The sequence below is a fragment of the Trachinotus anak genome, unplaced genomic scaffold (genome assembly GCF_046630095.1).
Source record: "Trachinotus anak isolate AG129_WGS33_773 ecotype Australia unplaced genomic scaffold, CSIRO_AGI_Tana_v1 ptg000010l, whole genome shotgun sequence".
Taxonomy (NCBI): Eukaryota; Metazoa; Chordata; class Actinopteri; order Carangiformes; family Carangidae; genus Trachinotus; species Trachinotus anak.
The window spans coordinates 16,411,559-16,434,329 of NW_027273861.1; the positions used below are offsets into that span (position 1 = coordinate 16,411,559).

At 39.2% G+C, this 22,771-nt stretch overlaps 1 long non-coding RNA gene across 2 annotated transcripts in view; it reads right to left on the minus strand.

The window, feature by feature from the left end:
• Positions 1-22,423, minus strand: part of LOC139627224 (uncharacterized) — a 145,844-nt gene extending 123,421 nt beyond the window's left edge. The window contains exon 1 of one of the 2 annotated variants that reach the window (XR_011692522.1): positions 21,002-22,423. This is a non-coding gene — a long non-coding RNA (uncharacterized lncRNA). The remainder of the gene's footprint in view (positions 1-21,001) is intronic. The other variant, XR_011692523.1, reaches the window with a different exon arrangement.
• Positions 22,424-22,771: the final 348 nt, after the last annotated feature.

Here is a 22,771-nt window from a genome sequence, read left to right on the forward strand (position 1 = left end):
ATTTTTACTTATTTCTGTTTTTAAAAACTCTTATTGTATTTACTTAATAAGGCAAGCAGGCTAAATAATAGAAATCCTTGTTAAGTGAAGGTTGCCCGCACAGTTAGATCCCTAGAATCCATGAGCTGTTCCAAGAAAAGCTTCAGAATTGTATTTATACCAATTACCAAGACTGACCAGGGAGAAAGAAATCCCAGTCAATATAGAAAAATAGGAATCATGTTCTGTTGGGTAAAAAAGTCATGCTCCGCAAATATTAAAGGTAACATGCTGGTGCTGTTACATGAAAATGGTGATAAAATATTCTTTTTTTCCCCTGCAGTTTCACAGTTATTAAAATACTGAAGTGCTAGAAATTTTGAAACACAACACAAATTCCTCATTCCCTCTGATTGTTTAATATAAGTGTATGGTTGGATCTCATCAAGCACATACTAGCTACAGAAGACTCAATGCGCCAATGGATTTACAGGGAAAATGTGATATTCAATTGATCAGCAGAGTGTCCATCCCATCCTCATTGCCAGAAATGTTGTGGAGATTCTTCATGTATGTTTGAGAGTTGTTACTTCTCTGAAGAATCAAAAACTCAGCGTAATGAATCATCTCTATTTTAGAGACGAGAGAAACAACAGCAATGTTGACTGCTCTCTGAATAGAACTGTCAGACTGGTCTGCCTTTTATACAGTCATGTAAAAAGAACATGTCATGCTGAACCATCTACAGTTTAATAATAGATGAAGCTGCTCACACATATACATTCTAGATGTTTATAATGTTTCTTTCACGGCATGTGTTGGGAGTGCCTCAGGCCTTGCTCTGTACAGTAAAACATTAGCCCATTCTCCTGTTCACTGACAAGGCAACAACGGCAAGTTTCTTCCTTGCATCGAAGCATCATACGACATAAACGTTACCACATAAATACATGAAAGATCTGATCTAAGACACTCTTTCCCCACAGAGGACATTTTAAGAAGACAGCTAAGACACCAGACTTTATGGTTCAATGTCAAAAAGGTGGAAAACAATAACAAGAGAAAAAGAAATATTCTGGCGAGACATACCACTTGCCACTGTACAGCTGACTGCTGGGGACTGTCATCTCTGCATGGAAGAACACCCATATCTCAGTCTATGTGTGCTTGTACCATATGAGGTCTGTGTTAGCTGAGAGGAGTTGTATTGTTTGCCAGTTGCTCAGTGGTGATATTGTTAAGCTTTAACTGTTGTCTTTGAATTTCAGTTTGGAATGCATATGTGTGGCTCTGTGCTGACTGAGAAGAGTCGCACTGTCATTAAATTAGACGATTTCTGACTTGCATGGGTTTTTTGACAACTTAGTTGATATGAGCTCAAGTTTCCATGATAATTGGAAAAAAAACAAACAAAATAAAGTTTCACAAACCTGCCATTGCTCTTGATTTAATGCAGCTAATGGGAGCACATTATTTTTCCACTGGCTTTGTCTCTTCTACTCTTATTCAAAGCGCAACTTTAAAATGGTGCAATTTTTTTTCTTTTCAACCTTTCGTCTGCTCTTCTTCTTGACAAATTCCAATGTTTGATAGATGCCCCCAATGTTTTCTTGTTCTGTATTTCATTATATTCTCTGCTATAAAGTCCCTGTTGCTCCATCGGGATAAATAATATTGCGCAATTTAAGATTTATCTGACTAGATTTATAATCTTTGGATTTATGATCATTGGCTCCCTGTTAACAGAACACTGTGCTGTCACAACAGATCCTGCTTTTAATGTTCAACATGTATTCTGAGCAACAACAGAGGGAAATTAGATAAGATTCTGAATTAATAAAGGCATCCTGGGAGTGATCTTATAACCATTAAAACAACTATGAGAATCACAATATGATTTTTTTTTTTTTTTTAATATCTTCAACCACCTGCAAATATTTGACATAGCATTGTTGTCTGCAAGACAACAACTTTGAAATTGTTGAGGGGAAGTCTCAAGTCATGCCACAGGTCCAGGAAGGCAAGTCTAAGTCAGTCTTACATAATATCCAACCAGGCTGCGTAGTGAAAGCAGCCCACTAGCAGAGCAGCAGCAGCTTCAGTCCTTTGTCAGTGTCTCCACAACATGAATTCAGGCACAGTAGTGAGTGCAGGTCACCCATGTTTTGTCAGCGCTCAGACCCCTTTACATAATCACTGTAGTTGTAGTGGAAAGTGGAAGAAAATAGACGCAAAAAAACTTTGCTTCAAGTCGCTGTTACGTGTTTAGTGAGTAAAATGGGTTGTGTAATGCAGCCTGTGTGGACAGCTGTACTGATTAAAACAGGGGCACATCTTCTCAAGCAGACAAGCTTCAGGGAGAGATGTGCCTTTAACTACTATTGTGTAGACAAGCAGTTAAGCTTCAAAAGCGAGCAAGTCCATGCCCATTATTTGTCAAGGGCCATTTTTTTTTCTCTTTGACTAGTTTGACTCTTTGACTACTTTAAAACATTTTTAAGGAAAGATGCTACAAAACTACTTGGGGGCAAAGACGACGACCTGTAGATAACCTGCAATGCTACAACACTGACATTAACATTGATAAGCCTTGGGTACAAGGCCAAACAGAATATTACAATCACACACACAAAGTGCATTGGGCGGCTAAAATAGTCACAGTGCATTATCTGTCCTAGATTGTCAACTGATGCCTAACTGAGCAAGACTATGAATTACTCACCTCATAATTACCGGTTATTTAAAACTAAAACCACGCCAAAACCACAGTGACCAGCTGGGCAGGACAAACAAAAACATGAGGGTATTTTTGACATTTCTTAGGGTGTGAAAATTCCACAAAAAAATCTGAGAAAAAAAATGGAAGATGATAGGAGGAGGAGAAGGTGAAGGGGGTCTATAAGAGCTGCTAAGGGGACACAGTGTTCACTGACAGCGGGGGAGAGAGAGGATGAAGTTGACAGATTTTATGTCGTCCTCTCACACTCTCAAAACATGATGTCCTCCCCAGGTGATTGGTTTGGCAGAGAAGAGATGGAGGGATACAAAATGAAAAATTGAAGTACAGGGTAAAGAACAGAAATTTCTGCAATGAAACAGGAACCTAAAAACATCGACAATCAGATAATTCCACTTTTCTGTCACTATTTCACTGAGATGAAGACAGGCCTCATCTGATCTACACCCTTTCTTATCCTTTGCCCAAAGTGCCAGTATTGCAGTAATGGCATCCAGGCTTTAATTCACAGTCCATATTGGTGCTAAACTGCCACTAAACTCCCCACATCGTTTTTAAAACTTCCTCAAATCGTTTTGCTCTCTTATTTAACCTTATGCATGTGTGTCATTGCAACAAGAAATTGACTGGTGCTAGAGAGGGCAAGTGACAGCAGTTTAATTAAAATATCAGGGCATTTTTTTGCCATGAGGCTGTTCATATGGCCCCTTCAGCTGTGTGATAGAGAGCAGATAGTTAGCTCCTTTATCCAGAGGCAGGCAATATGACCGGTCTATTAACAGATGGCTCTTATCCCCTACCTGTGAAATTCTTCACCGACAGCAGCAGGTGTCTAAAATCCCACTTATGTATCATCACATTATTTACATTGAAATAACAGGGCTACAATCTTATGACACAAGTCATTTTTTCATGGGAAAAAAACATGGAACAGTATTTTCAAATTCAATGTGAGAATAAACTCTAAAAAAAGAAAGACTTGCATTTTAAGAACTACAGGCTTCGTTCAGCAAATCATTCAGAGCGTCACATTCAAATGAAACTCCCAATTTACAAATGATTGCATTTCATTTAGTAGATATTGAATTGCTGCAGAGGATTTTTAGATCTTATGGTTGGAACTGGAACAATCCCTTCAGCCTACACCGCAGAGCATATAACATTCAAGCTGGTAGAATATAAATTGCTTTCAACAGTAGAAACACATAACTAGCGCTCTGCTTGTAAGCTTAACAGAATAAACTGAATTTTTGGACTTGAAATTGCTTGATTTATTGATCACAGTGTGGATTGTCATCTTTTCAATATTGAGGCTGTTCTCATTGATGTGAGGGGATGAGGGAGCCTACCTTCAATGTTTATTAGTAAAGAGTTAGTACTAATCAGTTCTTATCTACATCAATGATTAATCAAATTTTTTAAATCAATAGTTCTGTCTATATAATGCCAGAAAGTAGGGGAAATGCCCCCTTATAAGTTCCTACAACTCAAGGTGACATATTCAAATTTCTTTGTCTTATCTGACCAACACTAAAAAGAGATTCACTTTACCATCATATGACAAAGAAAAGCATCAAAATCTTATGTTTGACAAGCAGCAACCAGACAATGTTTGTCATTTTTCAAGCAAAAATGCCAGCAAACAATTAATTGCCTGTCTTAATAGTTGCAGATTACTTTTCTGTCAGTTCAATAATTGATTAATTGACTAATCAGTTCAGCTCTATAGAGATTTAAAAATAGGCACAAGAAGTTGCTGTCTCGTGGTGGAAAAAGCACTCGGAGAAGAGGATTCAAGTTTAAAGATCCTTTATTCACATAAAAGACCTGAGTTCATCTCTGCACAGTACAAGACTGAAGAACACACAGGAATACACTCACATATATAGTAACAAATCCATACCTCATGCCTCCTATCACAATAGCTCCTTTATCTGTTGGACAATTTCTCCAGAATGATGATGTTCCCTCACTGTACATTCCTACTGTTCTGTAACTGCGTTGAGGGGGGATAAGCCAGTTGTATGCTACCTGCTCGACATGAAACTGCAAAAGAGCCAAAATAACAAGTGAAGAAAGGTGAATATTTAAAAAGCCAAATATATAAACACTAAGGAAATGGGGGGGAAAAAAACATGGATAAAAACAGCTGTGAACATTGGACAGAGGAAAAGAAGGGGATTCCAATGGGATACCCATATAGGTTTTTGTCGGCTGGATGTACAGTGCATTCAGAAAGTTTTCAGACCCCTTCATTTTTTTCATATTTCGTTAAATCGCAGCCTTATGCTAAAATCATGCTATCTAACCCTAACCCTTTTTAGCCTACACTCAATACCCCATTATGACAAAATGAAAGAAATTTTTACCAATTTATTTAAATGAAAAGAAAAACTGAAATATAAGATTGACATAAGTATTCTTGCACTTTTGGCAGCGATTGCAATGCGACAAGCTTTGCACACCTGAATTTGGGGATTATCTGCAAATCTTCTCTAGAGATCCTCTCGAGCTCTGTCAGGTTAGATGGGGACCGTCAGTGGACAGCCATTTTCAGGTTTCTCCGGAGATGTTCAATTGGGTTCAAGTCAGGGGTCTAGCCGGGCCACACAGAGTTGTCCTTAAGCCACTCCTGTGTTGTCTTGTCTGTGTGCTTAGGGTTATAGGCGTGTAAAATGGTGAACCTTCAGCTCAGTCTTGAGGGCTAGGGGTGAGCATAATGACTCTGGTTTTGTATGGATTCAAATCATTACCATAGTAACTGGAAACATATGAGCAACTGAATAGCAAATCTGAAAATTAATCACTAGTGAATACCTTTTTATCTCATCTTAATACTTTATTCATGATTCTGATTATGAGGTTTGCAATGTAGAGGTTAACAACCCACCTCTTCCTGTCTCACCTGTCTCTTGAAGCTGTTTGATACCGCTTATCCACGATCACCAATGTTAGTTTCAATGAAGAAAGTAACCCAAAGAGAGGCAGAGACCTCAGATATAGAGGATGGCTGCTAACCAAGTCCTACAAAGTTTTTTTTCTTGCCTCAGAGAAACTCTGAAATAATGAATGTCAATACAACACACAACATGCTGCCAACAATATTGTTATGCAAGTATTGTCTGAGGTTCACTTCAAATCCTATCTTTATCAGTCAGCTTTCTGTCTGCCGCTTTTGCCTTCGCCGTCTCTTCTTACCAGAGGGTCTGTGCACGTGTATGTATGTGGGGAGGACATGTCCCCAAGTCCCCTGCGGAAATGCCTCTGCATGCCTCCAGACATGACACTTGTAAAAGATTCTCAGCCATCCAGGTCATGGTATCTCTACAAGTCATACGAAAGCATCTGGACGTGTTTTTTTTCACTCCTCTTTCAAACTGTCAGTCTTCTCAGGCCAAAATGTGTGAATTGCTGTCATGAAATGAGTTTCACTTGTGCTTCAAATGTGGCCAAACTGCTGAGTCCTGACCTGAGGGGTTGGCTCTTCTGTGCCATGCGCTTGTGAAGCAGTTGTTTTGTTTCCCCAATGTACAGGTCTGTGCATTCCTCACTGCACTGAACTGTGTACACTACATTACTCTGCTTATGCCTCTGTGTTTTGTCCTAAGGGTGGACAAGTTTCTGCCTCAGAGTGTTACTGGGCTTGAAGTGCACAGGGATGTGGTATTTTTTAAAGATCCTCATGAGTTTTTCCAAATACTAGAACAACATAAGGAATGACAAAATTGTTACATTGATTGTGTTTTTTTCTCTGTTCTGTATCTTTTTGTGGTTTTGACAAAGGCCCAGCTTGGGTAACCACACAAACCACTCGTGGCTGACCTTACAGTTCAATCTTTGTTTCATCAGACCAGAGAATCTTGCTTCTCACAGTTTGAGAGTTTTTTGCAAACTCCAAGTAGCTTTCATATGTCTTTCACTGAGGAGAGGCTTCCCGTCTGGCCATTCTGCCATAAAGCTCATACTGGTGGAGTGCTGCAGTGATGGTTGTCTTTCTGGAAGTTTCTCCCATTTCCACAGAGCGCCTCAGGAGCGAAGCCGAAATGACTGTTGGGTTCTTGGTCACTTCTCTTACCATCGCCCTTGTCCCCTGACATCTCAGTTTCTAAGCTCTAAGAAGAGTCCTGGATGTTCCACACTTCTTCAATTTAAAGGTTTAAAGGTCACTGTGCTCTTGGGAACCTTCAATGCAGCAGAAATGTTTCTGTAGCCTTCCCCAGATCCTGTCTCTGAGCTCTACAGGCAGCTCCTTCGATCTCATGGCTTGGTTTTTGCTTTGCTATGCATTGTCAGCTGTAAGGCCTTACATAGATAGCTATGTGACTTTCTAAGACATGTCCAATCAATTCAATTTAGCACAGGTGAACTCCAGTCAAGGTGTAGAAACATCTCCAAGATGATCAAGAGAAATGGGAAGCAACTGAGCTAAATTTGAGTATCTGAGCAAAGGGTCTGAATACTTATATCAGTATTATATTTCAGTCTTTCTTTTTTAATAAATTTGCAAAAATATATATATATATATATTTGTTTTCAGTTTGTTATAATGGGATATTGAATGTAGAATGATGAAGGAACAGTTTTAGCATGAGGCTGCAACAGAGCAAAATGTGAAAAAAGTGAGGGGGTCTGACACTTTCTCAATACACTGTATAAGGAAGCAAATGTTTGCTTACAGAACTTAAGCCAATTTTCTATGAAGATACAGCAAATTCATTAGGTGTTGTGCATTTAAAAATATCTTCAAAAGAAGAGATAAATGCATCCATTGAGTAAGAATAGGGGAAGCAGGAGGGAAAATGAGAAATGGCTCATATATTCAACATTCACAGACTGAATTTCTCCACGAAATTCCAACGAGAATCAAGTGGTTTGAGAGTTTATACAGTGGACCCTGCTGTCATTTCTGTGTACAATAGCAAGACAGAGCAAATGCAGAACAAATAAAAATCAAAGTCTTCCAATTGATATGCATTGGATGTTTTCCCACTGTTCTGATAGAGATGCCTCTCCAAACAGTGGTTTGGAGATAACGGGCAGGCCTGGCTGTGTTTGCTGGAGTGGTGGAACAGCAGCTAGGGACAGAAGGTCACCGCACTGATATAAAACTTGACAGGTCTTGTTCCTGTCGTTGCGTTTAAGACAATGTAGATCCACTGAGAGAAGGATAGATACAGAAAAAGAGAGAGAGATGTTGGCTCATGTGTTAGCTGCTAATGGCTATGGTTGTGTATGTGTATATGTGTATGTGTATGTGTGTGTGTGTGTGTGTGTGTGTGGGTGGGTGGGCGCACGTGTACTTGCATTGCAGAACGATCGGGACTTGGTCCAGGACTGATGAGATGCTTCAGGGATAATGCCAGGCGTGGAGTTGATATGTGATTTGGGAGAAGGCTTTATGCAATTTTTTACTCATTATTCTTAATCACATACTTCAGCGTTTTCTTCACACTCCCCTTCCTCTCACCGCCACAACTCCCCCCCACCGCTCCCATTCTTTCTGCCGCCTTCTCATATCCTCAGTCTGGAGGCTGACAGTGACAAATAGAGGAACACCACAGCAGTATCTCCACACGACTGGAGGGACAAATTATTACAGGTTATTTTCCTCTTCTTTTCAAAAGCCATGGTTATTTATGTGAGACTGTAAAATTTACGAAGGCTTTCATTCCAAGATGCTTTATGTCAGTTTATGGATAACACATTGTTAGTGCATGTTCATTGCTCAGTATTTCCACGTGATTACATCTGCTTAATATCCATTTTCTGAGCTCTGAGTTCTTAAGATGGTTAATAACTTTAATAGTGAGTTTTCCTTTTACAACATTGATTATAATGCTCAACTGATTTCCACATGGGAAATTTATACTTTCAAATAGTTGGTAACAAAATAGAAAACAGCCCAGGGGTGAGGTTTCTCATCTGAGTGACACACACATTCAGACTTAATGTCTGAAGGTTTTCAAAGCACTTCTAAAATGACCGGTATGTTATGATTTATTTCAAATCTTCTGTATCTATCTGCCATCATTTTACAACCCAACAGAGAAAGGGGTTCAAAATGATTAAACCCTGAAGGTTAATTTAATTATATGAGTTATGCAGGAGTGAATAAAGTTCTTCTGTGTCAAATTATATTTTCTGCATGACTATTAACCAGCTTAGTTGCTTAGTCAGTTCGGTGAGAGCAATATTTTAGAAATATTTTTATTCAGTTATTCACAATAGACTTCCCTCAGTAGGCCAGTCAGGGGTAAAGGACAAATCTGTATTCTTAGGTGTAGGCCCCATCAGGGGAATAACTCATAAACATGTCATCTCTTCTTCTGGGAAAGCGGCGTGCAGCCGAGATGCCATGCTAGACAGGGAACTAGTGGACTGCATAATTTTCTTCGCTGCAACTGACACCTTTTCCATATGTAGGCACTAGACTGGGCTTAAGTGTGATGGCTATGCATCATTATGCCTTGGAAATGGAGGGTGCAAAAGTGCACTAGCAGTGACTGGCTTAGATCTGACAGTTGGCCTTGTTTTACATTAGTCACATCAATTCAAATCCCCTCTCTCGACAGAGTTGGAGATCAAGTGCCAAAGACTTCAGTAACCCAGGGAAATAATTCATGAGTCAGATAGTACTTTGATCAGCTGTTCATGTGAAATATTGCCTTGTCAAGAACAATTTTATATTTTGCAAATATAAATACATATACCTGTTTTCATACAAAGAAAAATGGTTTGGTTTGCCCAAATTACAAAAAAATATTTTCTCACACATCTTTAGTGGTTTCATGCAGATACTTTGGTTTTAAGCCTCAGCTGCATCTAAAAAGGATAAAGCTGAAGACATCAGCTGGGCTCCAAACATCAATGTATTGTTGGTTGTCTAGGTGAGTTGAGCCCAGACACATCTGGAAAAAGCCTGTTTTCCTGTCCTAATCAATCGATGTAAAGTAAGAAAAAAGAAGCAGAGAAAGACAAATATGACAGTTTCTGTTCTACTTCAGTGATTGGTGATAAAGATTTTGCATCAATCACTGTACTTGGGAAAGAAGAACAGAGTACATTTGGGCTGATATTTGATTCTGTGGTTTTAAATACTTTAAATGCTGACAAAAACCACAGAGGGAGAAATGTTGGCTGTCTTGCAACCTATAATTTATTCCCCCCCATCGTTTGAAGTTGGAACCATCGTCTCACTAATGTGACTCTGCTGAAAATGTGTCAACTTTGAGAAGTTTATTTAAACTCAATTCAGTCCTATTAAATTAAAATTAACTAATTACTTTCAACTTAGGAGTCTCTTGCACTTCAGCCCCTGAGCTAACAGAGGCTGGTGCGCTGAGTACAGAATAATACAAACAGTTCAATGGGCCACTTCTGAACGACTTCACAGGATAGTGTTTACGGGACTTTTCATTAAGCTGTCTGAGATTAGTCTGAGGAGGTCTTTGTCTTTCTGTGTTTCATCACATTAATCTTTATTACCACTCATTCTTTTGTATCTCTAATACAAATGCCATTACAGATGGTAGCCATTACAAATAATGGGTGGATACCAGTTCCGTATCACCAGGTAGGTGAACCTAGAAAAGCTACAGCGTTAATATGTGTGTTGACAAATAACAGTTTGCTGGTTAACACATTTATCTTGCTGTGAGGAATTGCCCCCAGAGATCTATTCTTTACGCAGGATGGGGAGACTCGGGCCTTACTGGGGGAAGATATCAGAGCCAATTTTTACACTGCCACACTGAGCTACTTTATTTCCCAGGACACAGATCTCCGACTTGGGGTGTGCACATTCTGCATTACAGAAGCCAGACAAGGAACCGCCACCAAAATCTGATAAGGGTTTTAGTTTAACTGTACCTTATGCTAATATGCTGACACAAACTTTTTAGAATAACAATTTCAGTACTTTGGCATGGATTACATATTTAAATAATGAAAGCTCTGACAACACTGGCCCCTACAATTGATCAAAGGCTGCTTAATTTTGTGCATTAATTACTGCTGAGCTAATGAAATGGCCCATCACTCTCCTCATAAACCAGTAAACAGTGGGGCAAAAGAAACCATCCTTCAGGCACAGGCGTGATTATGTAAAAGCACTGTTAATCATCGGGCCCCATGTTCCTCCCCATTTTGTTTTCTTTCTCTCAGTTGCTTAATGTTTACCACCAGTAAGATGTTTTATTTATTAGTTTTGTCATAAAGTTCTGTTTCACATGAATCTGGCCGCTCATGCATGCAGTATGAGTGTTGAAATTAGCATCTCATTACTTGCAATAATTAGGCCAATGAAGGCCAGATGCTGAGTGTGTGATCTATGTGAAGGCAAAAAGCTGGGTCTAGCTTTTTATTATAATCAATTAATGCTATATAATGAAGTTTTACTGCTGGCATGAATTGCTGTGCTTTGATGAGTGATACGATGGACAGACACAAACAAGTTTGCTCGCATTGTTGACTCACTGTAGAGTTATGTGTTTGCAGGGTTAAATGAGTGCAGTGCTGATGAAGTCTTATATCAGGGGTTCATAATCTGATTTTGCATGTCAGAGACAGACAAACAAAATCTTTTCAACCCTCTTACGCATGCAGTGTCATGATGATGTTCATGGCTGCTGGGTAAGGTGATATGGATTATCTAATGAGACATTCTTATCACAGCAAATTACTGTGTTCCCAGAAACCATAAGACTGTGTTGAAGCACAGTAGTGTGTTGCAAAGTTCCACAGCATAGAAACTACAAAAGAACCACATCTCTGTAAAAAAAAAAAAAAAAAAAAAAGAAAAAAAAAGACTTGGTCAAAACCTAGTATGGCTGGACCACCAATGGTTAAATCCTTATTTTCTAACTGACAAAATCACCAAACACCAAATGAAAGACAAAGACTGAGCTGTGATTTCAGCTGTATTAACTTTAAAAATGATCACTCAGACAGAAAGTTAGGAGGGACAGTTTCTTTGTCCCTCTTTCTTTTTTTGGTTATTTCAGGGTTTTGCCTTTTTCATGGTCATAATTAGAGAGATGGCTAAATTGGAGAGAGAGCGAGAGAGAGAAAGAGGATGTCACCCAGCAAAGTGCTACAGGCAAAGACCGAGCCCAAATGGCATGCACTCTGCCAGGTGAGCTACCAGGGCAACCACCCCGAGATAGACTATCTTTTTTATTTTTGTCTCTCACACAGCTCACAGCCTCCGTCTGGGATCCACAACAGACTTAACAGACTTTTATTAGAGGCAGGTCTTTAAGTCTAACTCTCTCTGTTTGATATGTAGAATTGATCATAGCAGTTACTACAACGCCTTGTTACCGATGACTTCTCTCTCACCCTCCCTCTCTCCGGCTCTCTCTGCTCAGTGTGTGTTATTTTTAGTTATTCCTAAACCTTCCTTTAGTAGTAATAATACATGTAATGAAAGTAGTTTATTTGCTGTAATGGAGGTGAGGCTGTATTGTGTGTGAGCCCTCCTCTGCTCCCCTGCAGTTCCCAAGCAGGCAGGTAACCAGAGCAGCTTGGCAGAGTGCGCCTCGGCACACCGCTGAGCAGTGGTGGAACACAAGCACTCAGTCAGTCAGCGACATTCACGATTGTACGGCTGGCCCCACTGTTGTGGTAGAGCCAAAAAAAAATCTAACGGCTGCCCTCACACTTTTCACCCTGTTAGTTTTCAATGCAGGCAGTATGAAGCAACAGGGTATCTTAAAGACCACAGGAAATAGATATCTGATGTACAATCAACAAAATACTCAATTTCTTTCAGCCACTTTAATTTGTAATTCAGATTTTCCCCAAGTCAATCTCTGACAGATTTTGACAAGTGAGAGCAATCTCCAAGCCTAAATGTTAGGCAAAAGGATTTGTCTGGAGAGTGAAAAAAAAGACATTTTTAAGATCCCCATTAGAGTTGAACAATAATTGCACAGTATGAGTAGGGATGAGTTCCAATTGCCGGTTTGGGTCCAGTTCCAAGTTGGTAAAACACCTGGATTTGTTAAGCTCCACTGCCAAAAAAATCCCTTATTGAATATTTCATTCTCAGTCTCTGTTAAGTTTAGTCTCTTTTGCATCTCTCTCTCTGAACTTGATTCAGATTTGATACAATGTTATCAAACTCCTCCTTAATTTTCCCAGCAAATTATAATACTCTTATAGTATATCATAAAATTATAACAAAAGTTCTACTGTTAGCTCTGAATGTTTGGTAGGAAGTATTAAACAACAGGACTGTAAAAGAGGATTTTATCTCCTAATCTCAACTGCTGAGAGAGAGAATACAATAAGCTTTCTGAAGAGAGTTCATTTTAATTGCATTATTTTAGCTGTTTTACTTTGCTATTTCAGTGAGCACCCAGGGATTAAACCACTGCTGTGTGCGACCCTGGAAAAAAAAAAAAAAAAAAAAAAAAAAAAAAAAGGAGTGACCTAGAGTCACACAGACAGCATTCAAACTTTATAAGTTGTCACGTCCCCTCCATTAAGCCATGCACATCTACCATCATCTGACGCTAAACTTGACAGATGAGGATGAAATGAAGTGTGTCAAATGCAGCTACAGTGATCTCATTCAAAATGCATTTCCCCGATAGGATTTATTTCAGTAATATATCACATCTTACTCCTTAGCTTTTCATTTGGTTGTGTTGCATCTAATATCATGTGCCAGTGACAATGGCAGCCAAACTGTGTAAAATGAATGAATGGGCTGACATTTGTCTTGAAATTGATTAGCTACGACATTAGAGAGCTTCTTTTCTCAATTGCTGCACTTTGTCCTGTTTGAGATCCACCCCTGCTTGGCCTGTACAGAACTGTAAACTGTGACACTATTACACTATTATTAAACCAATTTGTCTGAGAGAGTTGTTGTCTTTTTAACAGTCTGCTCTTTCTTCCCCTCATCATACTAAAATCAAAGTTATTACGAAAGCTTAAAATGAACCTTAAATATGGATTTCACTCAAGTGTTGATCGCTTGTCTTGGGCTTTACAAACAAACCTTTGATTATAAGGCACATTTTATTTGAGATGCATCCAAATCTATGTAATTACATCTGCATAGAATTATGCAATTCAAGGTCCTAATCTTCTAATTATGTAATAGAAATGCAAATTCTGATGGTTAAGGTGACATAGCTCTCTCACTGTTATGTTGCTATCACCGCTGACAGCTGTGGTGGATGCTTCCAATATCCATGTCCCCTGGAGGAGGATACTGGTCGCATTGCTCTGTGTGTACTTAAGTGTGGCTGAAAGGCACCTCCCAAGTCATTCAAAAAAGAGTAAGATTTAAAGGTCACTTTGTGCATATCACCTTTTCAAAAGCTCACATTCAGCCTGTATTATTCTGCTCAATCCTTTGCTTTGCAATGGAAATCCTTCCTTTCTCCCTTAAGAAACAAACTTTTTCCTCTCATGAGGAAACATGAATACTGCACGGCATACTTGATACACAGTGCAAAATCCCAGCTCTTTTCTCAGAATATTATACGGGTATGATCAGCTGTGAGGCCTCCCATGGACAATGATAGAATGATAAACACCCTCATCTAGAGAAAATGTCAATTATCAGCAGACTCAGCAGCAGTGCTGGTGGTCCTCCTGGCATGATAAAGATCTAACATTAATAAGGCATGCTTATCTCTGGGAAGACAGCCACTGATTGATTTTTGAGAGAAAACCTGGAAAAATGGGAACAATAAATTATTTAAACAGAAACATATTCCACCAAAGAGAAATGTAATGAAGTACACAAAAGAAAAAATAGCTATATGACTGCATTATATTAGAGTTCAGTCCCTGCCGGGCATCTAATGTTTCTCATCCATCAGCTCCTGCTCCTGTGCCTCCCCTAGCTCTAAACATAACCCAAGGAACATTAATAGATACTTAGATACACTAAATGAGACCCTGGGTCACTGCCTCTGTATGCTGGCAACAACAAGACTTTGAACAGATTTTCAAGTTTGAGGACTTCTAATTAGTCTCTAGAGCTCCTTCTCTGTTCTTCCTCTCATCATATATTGGTTTGCTGAACAATAAGGCTAACCAATGGGTACATTGGCAAATAATGAACCATTTCAGGAATGAGAAAAAATTTTGACACACGCAGTGTGAAAAGTAAGGAGTTTTTTATGTAACTTATTTGTGTAATTCATCTCCTCAAATACAATTCATTTTCTCTCTGTGCTGCGGATGGACACATTCGATGTGGCAGCCATCACTAGATTGCCATTTGAAGACCAAGTGTAAGCCTCTCATGAAGAGAAGCCCCAGGAAGTGGGTTGCAAGCCTAGGATCATAATGATCAAAGTGAAATGTTTGTCGACTAAAATCAATAGCGTCGGGGTGCCTGGAAATTGCTATTAAAGATCCCCATCGATTGGGTAGTAGTAGTTCAGTGACTGAGCAACTGGTCTTACAACAATGGTGAATGTTTCCTGGCCCAGTTGTTATCTTCTGAGGGATTACCTTGGTTGAAATGTAATCAAGTCAGAACTGTGTTTCTGGTCACTGCTGAGGCCCTGGGTGAACTGTAATCTACTGGTATTGGAGTCATGACCACATAAGTAAAATGGTGTGATCACAACAATTTGAACTGTCAAGTCGAGGTAAACAACTTTAAAGAAGGCTTTTGGGTTTTGTTGTGGGGGTCACAGCAGGACAGGATTCAATTTCACTTTCAGAAAATTAATGTATCACTGTCATCAAAATCATGAATGCACCACCCAAGAAAAGAGGAATGCAGTTTTAAAAAGGGCAGAAACTCATTTTCAGACAATAGTTAAAAATAACCATCACATTTTCACAGAGGCCAAGGTGATGCCATCAAATGGCTTGTTTTGACCTACCAGCAGTCCCAATCTCAAGATATTTAGTTTAATATCACATTTGGCAGAGAAAACCATCACATTCTTTCATTTGAGAGGCTGGAAGCAGTGAATTTTAGCAATTTTGCCAGAAAAATTTCCTAAAAGAATTCATCTATCATCAGCAAAAATGACAATTAATTCTATTTAGACAGAATAATAATTACAGCTCTAGTTTTAATAACATACACCAGATGTCCGGGACTAAAAGTCTCTTTATTGTAGATATGTCCGATTCTTCCTGTTAGCATTTTATCTCGTGATGGTTGTCGAGATCGAGATTCAAATGTAGAAATGTTGATGTGCTTCTGCATACATCAGCAGGCAGAGTATATTGCAAACAGTACTAGACACAGGGGCCTGATTCCCAGTGGGACCATTCATGCAAAGAAAAAAAACCTGCATTCATTCTCGGTACTATCAGCTCTCTAGGGACAAATGGCCTCAATATATAATAAAAAAAAGGTTCATTATTTTGTTAGTTTTGGACAGCTCTGTAATGCACAACTGAATAAACCACAAGCAATTCATGACAAATTTGTTCCCTCCACATGCTGACAAATTCTTATTTAAATGATTCTTTTACATACAATATCATAATCACTTTAACTGTTCAAACTCAGAATTTCAGATCATCTTGTCTCAACTGTCCTCAAGCAACACCATAATCAATCTTTCTACTTTTTCTACAACTTGCTGATCTGTGCCTTAATCTGCTCCACTGCAGCTCACACACTTCTTTGACTACATCTGTATGTCATCATTTAATATGCATTACATTTCCTAATAGAAAGGCATTGGCAGCTTCTCTTCCTGACTCGTTTCTTATGCTGGGCAGAAAATTGGTAAAGTTGGAAGAACTGTTCTCATCAGTGTGGAAACTTTTTCTCAACAGGATATCGCATCTCAGTAAATCCCAGAAGTTAATGACCGCTGTGCCACAGAGGGTTTCTCTGTTTTTCACCAGATGCTAGATTTTTGGAATTCCCCAGATTCTAATGTGCACCAGAACAGCAGTTTTCCAGCTCGAGTCCCAGGCAGCATGTAGCATCTCATTAGCTCCGGTCACTGATCGAGTGTGACAGACATGAAATCTGACACATGCTGCAGACCTCAACTATACATTTCTTTTTTCTTTCCCATAATACTTGAAAAACGGCTTTCTGCATTTGTAATTATTTTTCTTCTTTTTCCTTGCCTCAGATATGGCCTTTTATTTTTATTCCATTTGCATGTTTGAGTGTCTTTCAACAACTCCTTTCTCTTTGAAAAAGATTTTTAGAAATTTGACACAGATGAATGAGTTTTAAGTCAAGCAGTTACGCCACAAATTTAACTGAAGGCATACTCCACAATCGAAGATATACTCCAGCTATTATGTGTAGGAGTAATGTTTGTTTTCACTGAATTATCCTTTAAGATCAAAATGCACTTAAACCCTACACAAGTATTTTTGTTGTGCATGACTTATTCATGTCCACAGCCTCTTATATTGATCGATGGGTGAAAAATTAAAGGAAAAACCAACATAAAGTGTCTTGGTAAAGTGCTGGGCCACCACATGGTGCCAGAACAGCTTCAATGTGGCATTGATTCTACAATTCTCTGGAAATCTACAGGAGGGATGAACGCCACGTTTACAAATGATATTTCTCATTTGGTGTTTTGATGATGGCAGTGGAGAGCGCTGTCAAACATGGTCTAAAATCTCCTTTAGTTTAGTGTATGAGAAGGCCATAGTATATGATTCACATCATTTTTATTCTCACCAAAAATAAATAAATAAATAAATAAATATATATATATATATATATATATATATATATATATATATATATATATATATATATATATATATATCATCCAACTTTTACTGAGTTTCAGTGCGTAGACAGCTACCCTGACATTATCCTGTCAGAGACCTTGATAAACCTGGGAATTCATTTTCCCCTTAGTGATGTCAGAGAGGCAAATGTCCCAGAGGCAGCAAAGCCACAAATTATGATGCTCTTTGCACCGTGCTTCACCCTTTTACACCATATATTGTGCTGTTTACTCTGTTTACTCAAATTTCAACCAGCAGTCCCTAAAACATTTTCCCAGTAGTACTGTGGCATGTCAAGCTGCTCTTGGCAAACTTTAGCAGTCAAGCAATGTTTTTTGGAGAGCAGCAGCTTCCTCTGTAGTGTCTATGGCAGAACATCATGCTCATGCTCAATGCGTCTGAGAGACTCATTAACAGAGATGTAAACCAGCTCCAATGATTCCTTGAAGAATTTTAGTTGTTACTCTGAGGTTCTTTGTTATATTCTGCATTGTGCTTCTGAATTTATCTTGGCTGGACGCCCACTTCTAGGGACAGCAGCCACAGAATTAACTCGTCTCCATTTATAAACAGTTTGTCTAACTGTGGACTCATGAATATCTTAACTCTTTGAGATGACTTTGTAACCCTTTTGGCTTTATGCAAATCAACAGTTCTTGATCACAAGTCTTAAGAGATCTCTTTTGCGAGGCATGATTCACATCAGCAGATGAATAGCAACCTCAAAATGTTGAAGTAAAAGTTGCTCTAACCCACACCTCCAATCTTACTGCATTGATTGGATTCTAGGTTTTTCATAATTGTAACTTGGACAAAGATGATATACAATATATGATGATATACTTTATATATAAAGTATATCATCATCTATGTATGTATATATATATATATATATATATATATATATATATATATACATACATACATACATACATACATACACACACATATATATATATACACACATATACACACACATATATACATACATACACACACACACACACACACATACAGATAGATAGATAGATAGATATAGATATATATAGATTTTTTTTTCATACATACACACATATAAATGTTTCATATAATGTAAATGGTAAAAATGGTAATTGGAATGCTTATATAGCGCTTTTCTAGTCTTATCGACAACTCAAAGCACTATACAATGTGAGCAACATTCACCCATTCACACACACAGTCATACAGCACGAGCATCTACACATGGAGTGCTTATACCATTCACACACACACTCATACACTGATGGAACAGCCATCAGAGGGAAGTTGTGATTCAGTGCCTTGCCCAAGGACACTTCGACATGCGAACTGGAGGAGCCGGGGATCGAACCACCTTCTGATAAGTGGACGACCCGCTCTTCCTTCTGAGCCACAGCTGCTCCAATGTTTCATATAATGAAAAAAAAAACAAAAAAAAAACAGACATGCAAGCAAAAAAAAAAAAAAAAAAAAAAAAAAAAAAATGCATATTCCAGCACACAGCAGGCCCAAGACAGAAACAAAACACTGACAAGAAGACTTGCAGCAAGTGAAACTACTGCAGTACTTCTTGCAGGATTAACCTGACACTCACATGCATGAACACACACAGACGCACGCTGGCCAGAATCAGGCATGCACACACACACACACAAAAGCAGACTATAATACTGCAGCCAACTGGCCCTTGAGCACCACTATGAATGGACCACAGAATAGGCTCTACTTTATCTGCTCTTTCCCTTTTCCTTCGCCCCCTCAGCACTGACAGCTGCTTCCTAACGAAGCCCTCTCTCCTCAAGCGGACCCTGTGATAATGAGGCTCTGCCCAGAACTACAGGCAACCAGGGAGCAATGTCAACAGCTCGGAGCTGACCTCCTGAACGGGCTTGCTTCCCATCGTTCACTGAGAGCAAAAGCTGCACCTCATTGTTTGGGTGGAGAGCGGATCCTTGCCTCGGGGAATTGCCCATGTCCAATACTAACACTGAGCTGAAACAGTGTAGAGGCTTCACGTGCATACATATGTGCGTATTCATGAATGTGCACACACCAGCAAGAGCGCACATGTAGACAAGCATACACACAATGCAGAGGAGAATTACAAGTGATATATCCATGTCACAGAAAAGAGGATTTTAACAGTGGTAAATCTCAGTTTTACTACAAATTTAAACATACCAGAGAATCAGCGGACCTCACCTGCATAATATTTTGTATCAACAATGAATAAATCAAACCAGTGTTGGCAGAAAGGAACAAACCGGGGGCAAAAATCTTCATGGAGTGAAACCCTTTGCATTGTTTATACGCAGAGTGATGGTCAGTGTAAAATTCATCAACTGTGCACATCTGCGCAGACTACTACAGATAATTCTTGTTAACACCTCTCAACATGACCAAATTAATGAATTTAACATTATTGAGCAATTTCTTGTGATGCTTAATAGCTGAGAAAAATAAGGTGAATTATTCAGTTCTCTTTGAACAGAGCAGAAGTACAGCTGCAGAATCACAAACATACTAAAAACTGATACCTCTGCGGCTGTGTCTGCTCATGGACAAAACATTAACAGAAAAACTCTAAACAACGCATAGCGCGTGACATATTGTAAGTACATCTTTCCAGTGCACCCCTTTGTGGAGGAGACCCTTTAAAAGACCAGTCTGTTTGCTTTGGTAGTTACACAAACCCAACATTAATCACACTGGATAAGCTCTGCAATCGACAACAGACACCCTCTGTAATGAATAAGTCAACTAATCTGTGCCAGCTTACAGACTGTGAACTAGAATAAGAGCAGCCGAGGGATAACTGCACAGAAAATGGAGTAAATAAGGATTTTCAACTCAACAGTGTGTCTGGTGAAATTAAAGTCTTGCCAGGCTCTGTGCTACTTTTCTGGAATTAATTGACTCGTGCAGTGAACAAAAAGAAAATGATTCAGGGGAAAAAGTCAGAATCTCCCAACAACAAAACCACCTCCTGCTAAAGTTTGGTGAAAAAATACCAAAAGTTTTGTCAATTAAACCCCAGCATTTTGTTGGTCCAAGCAACAAATCTGATCTCATGTTATTATTGTTGCTGTTTTTTTTTTTTTTCTTTTTTTAAGCTTTACAGCTACAGCTGCAAGCAGCAGACTTTGAAACATAAAAACAACTACGCAAGTGAAACATTCTGGCTGAGACATTAAATAAGCGCACAGGCAGCAGGGTTTATAGGCAGGCTTCAAGGCTGGTGAAAAAGGAGGCATAACCACACCGCTGGTCTAGTGTCGGAGCACTGAAACCAAACCAGCACCAATCAGCATCACTGAGTACACACTGAAATCAAGCATCAACACATCACAAAGACCAGTCCCTCATATAGCCAAAGCAGAGCTGCCTTATATTCAAAACCATAAACAGCAACAATCATGATTAAAAAAATAAATAAATAAAAAAAATAAAATAAAAAAACGTGGGAAAGCAGACAGATGCAAATGTCTTTAGTGTGTGAATTAATCTCCAGCACAACAGAAGCACAGCATCGCCAGCGGTAAAAAAAAAAAAAAAGAAAGAAAGAAAGAGAGACTCACTCACCATTTAAAACAGATGCAGGCGCCCAATATGGATCCAGTCATTAGCGCACTTGCAGGTGAGGACTCCCTGAGCCAGCCGCGCTAACTGGGCCCTCAGTGTGTGAAGCGTGGCTCTTCAAAGTTCAGTGAAAATGTTTTTTCAGACACTTTATTCTTTAAAAAAAATAATTGGGGTTGACAGTGGTCCAGTGGTCCTGGCAGAGCAGCAGGAGCAGGGAGCGGGGACGACTGGCTGCACCTGACCGACCTCGGCCGCCAGCTAAGGTGTTAGCCTCCCCGGCACCCATCCACATCCGCGATCTCCGGGCTAATTTTCCTCACTTGTTGCTGTCACCTCGGTTCCAACTGTCTCCTCACACCTTTCTTCAGTGTCAGTCTTCATCGAGTATACACAACTTTTACAATGCTAATTTTCTTTTTATGTTAGCTAACCCTCAGCTGTCACCTAAGTCAATTACTGCGCAGGGTTCATTTCAACCTGTGGTGTTAATGAACACCTGAGTGCTGACCGCTGCTGTCATGTCCCGCCCACCACTCACCGGGCGCACTGAATCACCTCTGCCGACTTTCATGTGTCTGTGCAGGGATACGTTTTAACATGGTTAATATGGAGAGTACGGATGTTGATTCGGTGGAGCTTGTGGAGCATTCAGTGCACACCTAAATATGAATTACGCCATTAATTACACCACACATGTCTGTGTGTGGTGTTATATTTTGGGGCAGTTTCCAAAACACATGGATAGGGTAGCTATAGTACAAAACGTCGTCTTCACCACTGTCGTTTCTCCACAGCTACTCTGATTATATTACTGAAGGATTTAAGGATGATTATTTAATTATATGATTTGTTAAAGTTGCCTCTGTCAGTCACAGGGTTTTACTTTCAGAGCAGTCTCAATTTGCAAAGAGAGGGTAATGGGCTCATTATGTCTGCGAGCAGTGGTGTTGAAGCAGAAGAATATGCATTGTGTAGAGTGAAGATCTTTATTTTGTGTATTTATTTATTTATCTTTTTACATTTAATATAACATTTTTATAAATTAAACACTCTTAATCCTTCTGAACATGTAACTTCTTCAGTTACACTTCTATCTTAAGTCTATAGTGTATTTTGACAGTGCTCCTGAAGTCTGATAGTTGTTTGCTTAATTGCCAGCATCATTTTAACATAAACAAACAAACAAACAAACGAACAAAAAGAAAAAAAGACAACATCCTAAAATGGGCTTCCTGAAAAAGAGCTGGAGAGGGTCACATTTTCCACCTTACTTTTGGACTTTTAGTGTATATATCAGAGAGACCAAAGACTATACTTTCCGTGGAATAATTCATGATCTCGGTGTGCAGGATTACCGTCACTTTGGCGAATCTGTCTGATTCTTGCCTAGTTCACCTTAATGGCCCCCACTTCCCATTAGCAATGATCATAGGTCCCGCTGGCCACTTCCTCCTTGGAACAACATTAAGTCTTCTGCGGTGCAGATGGTAACATGTAAGAAGATTATGGTGGAAAGTACAGCCTTCATGGTTGTAATTCAAACAGTTTAAAAACCACTTGAATTAGTGATAAATCCTTCTGGACTGGTCTGTGAGCAGATGTGACAAGTTGAATTATTCTCCCCTTACCAGGAAGCTTTGCAGGAGTCTTGAAACATATGGTGCCTTACACGTCCTTCTCACACTATAAATGTTATTTGAGGATGGACATTCCCAATGGTCTCTGAACTCAGGAATACCAGCCAAGAGGGTCTGTTTGACTCCTTTTGTG